Raw genomic sequence first — 7,071 nt, forward strand, 5'->3', positions numbered from 1 at the left:
CTGATCTTCTAGAGCGATACAAATCTGATTATATCCCGAATAGCCATCCAGAAGATAATAGTAATCATGCCTAGCCAATCTATCAAGCATCTGATCAATGAAAGGAAGAGGGAAGTGATCCTTCCTTGTAGCCTTGTTCAGCTTCCTATAATCCATGAAAACTCTCCACCCTGTGACTGTTCGTGTCGGAATAGGCTCATTCTTCTCATTTGCTACCACAGTGATACCACATTTCTTTGGCACACATTGAATTGGGCTCACCCATGAATTGTCAGAAATAGGATATATAATTCCTGAATCTGGCCACTTGAGAATTTCCTTCTTCACCACTTCCTTTAAGATTGGAATAAGTCTTCTTTGCTGCTCGACCGTAGGCTTGCTACCTTCCTCTAGCAGAATTTTATGCATGCAATAAGAAGGACTGATTCCCTTTATATCTGATATAGTCCAGCCAATTACCGATTTGAACTCTCTCAGAATCCTCAGAAGCTTTTCCTCATCACTACCCGAAAGGTCAGATGCAATAATAACAGGCAAAGTAGATGTATCACCTAAAAATGCATACCTCAAATGCTCGGGTAAAGGCTTAAGCTCAAGAGTGGGAGCTTCCTCAATAGATGGCTTGAGGCGTTTAGGTGCTTTGTTCAATTCCTCCATTCTAAGAGATTCAAAATGCATATCTATCTTCCTCTTCTAGGGAGAAGCATTCAAATACTGCAATTGGTGTTCACCTTCATCATCTTCACTATATGAATTTCCCAATAAGGCTTTCTCTAAGGTATCAGACCTTAGCAATTGATCAAGTTCTGAAGTAACCACAGAATCAACCAACTCTACTTTTAGGCATTCCTCATTTTCCATAGGAAACTTCATAGCATTGAACACATTAAAAGTTACATCCTGATCCAGTACTCGCATTATGAGCTCACCCTTTTGCACATCTATCAAGGTTTGGCCAGTCGCCACGAAAGGTCTTCCCAAGATTATGGGAATCTTCTTATCCTCCTCAAAATCAAGAATTATGAAATCAGCAAGGAAGATGAGTTTATCAACCTTGACTAAGACATCCTCCATAATACCTCGCGGATATGTAATAGAACGATCGGCTAACTGCAAGGTCATATAAGTCAGTTTTGGATCAGGTAAGTCCAACTGTTTGAAGATTGATAATGGCATTAGATTAATGCTAGCTCCCAAGTCACATAAGCATCTGTCAAAACACACTTTTCCAATAGTACACGGAATAGTGAAGCTTCCTGGATCTTTAAGCTTCAGAGGCAACTTCTGTTGCAGCACGGCACTGCATTCCTCCGTAAGAGCGACTGTCTCTAAATCATCTAGCTTCACTTTCCGAGAGAGAATACCTTTCATAAACTTTGCATAACTAGGCATCTGCTCAAGAGCCTCAGCGAAAGGTATGTTGATATGAAGTTTCTTGAATACCTCCAGAAACTTCTCAAATTGTTTGTCCAGCTTTTTCTTCTGCAGCCACTTAGAAAAAGGCGGTAGAGGATAGATTTGTTTTTCCCTGTATTACCCTCAGGAGGAGTGTGCTCAACAGTAGTTTTCCTTGGTTGCACTTCTCCTTCCTGCTGCTCTACTTCTTTCTCAGCCTCTTCTTCTTCAGTCAGTACTTGAGTTTGTTCAGGATTCGCGACCTTTCCAGACCTTAAAGTGATTGTCTTTACCTGCTCCTTAGCTTCCCTCTTTCCTGGCACTTCAGTGTCACTAGGTAGTGTACCAGGCTGACGATTAAGTAAGGCATTGGCAATTAGCCCAATTTGATTTTCCAAGATCTTGATAGAAATGGCTTGACTCTTACACATAAGTTTCAACTCCTCTAATTCAGATTTTTCATTGGCTTATTGCAGCTGGAGTTATTATCTTGGTGCATATTGCGGTTGCTGAAAACCAGGGGGTTTTACTGCTTAGCTGGATACTGCTGATAAGGCTGTTGAACCGCATTCTGAGTGTTGCTCCAACTGAAATTAGGATTATTGCGGTTGTTGGGATGATAAGTGGCTGGCACATGTTGCTGCGAATGGTGAAAGTTGCTCACGAACTGAGCTAATTCACTAGAAATTGCGCACTGATCAGTCTTATGGGCACCAGTGCAAAGCTCTCAGACACTAGCGATTTGATCAACTCCATAATTAGCCAAAATGTCCACCTTCATCGTCAAAGCCTTAAGTTGGGAAGCTATAACAGTTTCTGTATCCAACTCTAAAATTCCTGCTACCTTTCCCTGATTCAATCTCTAGGAAGGATTCTGGTACTCATTAGCAGCCATTAGTTCAATAAGTTCATAAGCTTCATCGTAGCTTTTAGCCCACAAGGCTCCTCCTTTTGCTGCATCAAGCATGGGTCTAGAAATAGCACCCAATCCATTGTAGAAACAGTTAATAATCATCCAATCAGGCATGCCATGGTGTGGGCACGTCCTTAGCATCTCTTTATATCGATCACAAGCCTCACACAAAGATTCTCCAGTTTGTTGAGCATACTGAGTAAGAGCATTCCTGATTGCTGCAGTCTTCGCCATAGGGAAGAATTTAGTGAGAAACTTTTGAGCAAGATCTTCCCAAGTGGTGATAGACCCTGCTGGTAGAGAATGTAACCAGCACTTAGCTTTGTCCCTCAGAAAGAATGGGAAGAGTCCCAGCTTGATAGCATCTTCAGTCACATCATTGAATTTGAACGTGTCGCAGATCTCGATGAAATCCCTGATGTGCATGTTGGGGTCTTCAATAGGAGAACCCCCAAACTGAACTGAGTTCTGTATCATCTGAATCATGCTTGAATTGATCTCAAAAGTGTTAGCCCTGATGGCTGGCCTGATGATGCTTGATTGAATGTCACTGAGCTTAGGCTGAGAAAAGTGTTAGAAGGGATTTTCTACTTGATCACCCATCTCTACTAAAGCCGGTTCCTATACTTTCTCTTCTTCTTCTACCTTCTTTTCTTCCTCAAAAACTTCCCTTCTAACCACCACAAGTTCTTCCTCAGCTTTATCCAGTGTTCTCTTACGAGTACGCGAACGCGTATGCATACACCCTCGCTAGAATACCTGAAATAAGAGAAAGAGACAAATAAGTACAAATGTCCGAGTCAATGAACTTTAACAACCACTGATGGAAAGCACATGAACTATAAATTAACACTGCAGTCCCCGGAAGCGGTGCCGAAAACTTGTTAGTCGCTAAACACGCGCTAATAATTCACGCAAGTATACGCGTTCGCAAGTAATATAGAATCTTTTCTAGTTCGTTCCCACAGACACTAGCTTGGTTAACTAATTAATTCATGCACTTAAGCAACTATGTATGGTTATTATTCAATGCTAAGACGATAACAATTTGGGTTGTTTATACTATGAATTAAACTAATGATTATAACTAAGAGAGTAAAGAGAGTTGTATATTATATGAGACAAACATGGGAGTCTAACTTCATTAAATATTTCATTCAAGAGACTTATTGTTCTTAACTTTAGCATGCAATGGTGATGACACTAATCAGACAACACGAAACTGATATATGCCAACTTTCATTGCACGAGTACCATACCACCAGACATCCACAAAAGAGATAGAAGCTGAATAGACACCATTTATATTGAGACCCTATATGTCTATAGAATTTGACAACAAAACGGTTTAAGCATAAGTTATCTATCTTGATAGGGCAAGTAAGATGGGTAAAATTACCTATGAATCATGCATAACAATAACACATGAACCTATGCTAGCATGGCAAGTTCTAAATCCTTAAAGTCACTGTCGCTTCATTAAGAATTAACAAGCTATCTTATAAGTTCGCGACTCTTATAAGACGAATAAGCACAACCAATACTAGGTTATCATACAATCACCACACACTAAGGCATCGAAACAATTTAACTAAAGAAATCCGTAAATAAATCCGCTAGAACCCCACGATAATGATTAGCACATAATCGGACTCATCATCAACGTGGGTTCCGATGAAAGCATGGTATAATAAACGTAGTCTTTATACTTAAATAACAAAACCAAGTACGAAACAAGTGTAAAGGTTCACAAGTAAGAAAACTAGTATCCAAGTTACAACTTAAAACAAAGATTCACAAGTAAAAACAAGATTTTCTTCGTCTTCATTGAATCGTGCTAATACGGTCTTCTTACGGCTCTCCTTGCACTCTGGTACGTCTCCTTTTATGAAAACATTCTTATTTAAATATATATAGCAGCCCTAATCAATCTGGAAGTCTCCCAATTAGAATTACATTAGAATCAGGATTCAAAACTTTCGCACTGGTGCGGCCACGCGCTATCACAGCACGGGCGAGCTGTCATTCTGGAATCCTGGCGTGGCCGTGCGCTACCACAGTGCGGGCGCGCCGTCCTTCTGGAAAAAACTCAGATTTCATCTTTTTCCTTGCTGCTTCGAGCCGTCTTTCCACGAGCTTTTATTCCAACACCACCTTGACACCAAATTAGAACCAAAATAATGTTAATTCACCTGATTACCTAGATAATGTCTGAAATGCAAAAACACTAGAAAACACATTAAAACACTTAACAACTTGAGTACAAATGCATCAATTTAAAGCTTATTAGAGCATAATAAAGTGTCATAAATGCCACTCAACATCAACATTCTAGCATTCATCATTCAGGTCGATACCACAATGCAACCTCTCATGGATTGATTGGTAAATAACTTACTCAATTGTCCCAATACATGTACTGACTATCATAATTGAGTAAATGAATAAGTATTTGCTTATGCCTTCAAAAATTACCACTCTCCGTTGTTTTGACATATGGTGAAAATCTTCCTGGTAATGGATTAATAATGCTACCAAATGGCCAACATCTACAATTCTCTTATGAGAAAAAATGGGAAAGCTTAACTGAAGTTGGGGAACTCAACAATTTATTCAAAAAAGGCATTGGTTGTAAACTTCTTCTCTGCTACAAAGGTGAAGGAAATTTTCGGGGTCACATTTTTGATAAGACGGGATGTGAAATAGAGTATATTATACCAGAAAAACTGAATTTCTATGTGGCCATGCGAGGTAAAACTATAATCTGCTCTTCACTATATGGCTGAACATTGCATTATTTTAAGTCATGATTGTAATTATACTTTTTACAAACATGATCAGCCAATGTTGCTGGAGCTGGTTGGAAAATTTTAGTTGAAGCTAATGAGAATTCAATCTATGATGGCTTAGTTGTAAGTTATTTTCTTATAAACTTATAAAATGCTTTAATCGGGCAAAACTTTCTATTTACATAATAGAAATACATAGGATAAATATGTTTTCACTTATGATGCAGGATATTCCACATTCTTTCGTGGCACACTTTGGCAAGCATATTCCAGATGTTGTTCTCTACGGTTTCCCTTTGGATATAGTGTTTACAGGTTATTTTTCCAAATATGACAAAAGGTTCTTTGGTCTCAATAAAATTCCAGCATATATTCAACTCAACCTGAGAGATTTTATTGTGTTCACCAATTGGGAAGTTGGTCGGTTTGATGGTGTCATTTTTGACAAATATGGAGTGCAAAGGATGCTTGCACATCAGACCCCAAAGCCTGTTGAGAACTCTAATAATAAAAACTTTGTTATACAGTATGGTCATATTAATTGACGATCATTGCTGAACTTACATAAACTATTTTTGGTTTATACTGAACTGATTGTCTACCTCCATTTGAATACACATATTTAAAGATACAAATGTTCTTTTTCTTGATGCAGAGAATGTCCAGGGAACTTAGTTCGGGAATAATGGAATGGAGATGAATTCGAGTGAAAACATTTCATGACTATGCTTGCGTGCTGCTGATATTCCAATATTTTTCACTTATGCTTTCAACAAAGAAATGTAATATTGATACAGTCGCCAATTGTTTTGGCATGGATTTCACTTTAAGATGTATCATTGCAAACATGGCATTTTCCGTGTTTGGTATTACTGAATTATTATAATTTTTGATAATTATCGACTAAAGATAACATTGGGCTTATGTATTAATTCCTTGGGTGATTCCATTAAGGTACTTAACTAATCATAGTATCAAGTCATGACCTATGAATTGCACATATGTAGTTACGGTTTAATGAAAGTGCATATAATAACCCACGTGTAGATTTAAAACCTATGTGAGTTACACTTGTATTATAACTAATATCTCATGATACTCATGAAAACTATAGTTTCAAAATGATGTTTTAAATGACTACAAATTTGGAGACTCAGGGATTTCGTAAGTTCTTTGCTGTTACAAATTGACCACATCTAACAACTTTAAGGTTATCTTCCTATGGCATAATTGATTTTCTGGCCAAAATATGCCCAATTATGTATTCTGCCTAATTTGTAATTATGGTTTGGACATCACAAAATCTATAATTATATAATTGTTATCTCTATCAAATCTTTATTTATTGTAACAAAATATTGTATGCCACAATCTATCTTGGACTACATACCAAATTAACTTCATTTGCATGTTCAAAACACATATATTATAGCACATTCTTTATCTTAGTTTGATCAACAGAAAAGAACAATAATATTCCATTCAACATAAAGTCTAGAAATTACAAAACTTAAACTACCAAATATTTCAATTTCGTACTAAATTCAATAAAACTGCAAAACATCAATCACAAACATCACCAAGCAAAATATTGAACAAAAGTAATTATACTTTACAATAACCACAACCTGAATTCCATATGTGTGACATGGTTAAACGTTCATTAAAAAATTCAACTTCTTCACGGTACTCCTCTTTCACAGTCAACTCACAAAGTGAATACCAAAGTTGTTCACCAAAAGAATTTCCTTCAATCCTGTTTATCGGGTCTTTATTTCTTGCATCTGGACAAAAATTAGAAAGAGGAAGCAAATTGTCTGCATCCGATATGTACCAGTACATATTCTCAAGCAAATGAACAATGTCTACTAACTTCGATTTAAGATCAACCATTCCAGCAATATGAGACATTTCTTCAATAATCTGATCTTTTTCATATGGTCTGTACACGGCTCTAAAAAACACAAAACTAAA

General features: G+C 37.3%; 1 non-coding gene across 1 annotated transcript; it reads left to right on the forward strand.

The window, feature by feature from the left end:
* Positions 1–2,420: 2,420 nt before the first annotated feature.
* Positions 2,421–2,527, forward strand: LOC141681209 (small nucleolar RNA R71). The gene has a single exon (XR_012558650.1). It is a non-coding gene; the product is annotated as a small nucleolar RNA R71 (small nucleolar RNA).
* The last annotated feature ends 4,544 nt before the right edge of the window (positions 2,528–7,071 follow it).

This window comes from Apium graveolens, chromosome 8, assembly GCF_009905375.1.
Source record: "Apium graveolens cultivar Ventura chromosome 8, ASM990537v1, whole genome shotgun sequence".
NCBI lineage: Eukaryota > Viridiplantae > Streptophyta > Magnoliopsida > Apiales > Apiaceae > Apium > Apium graveolens.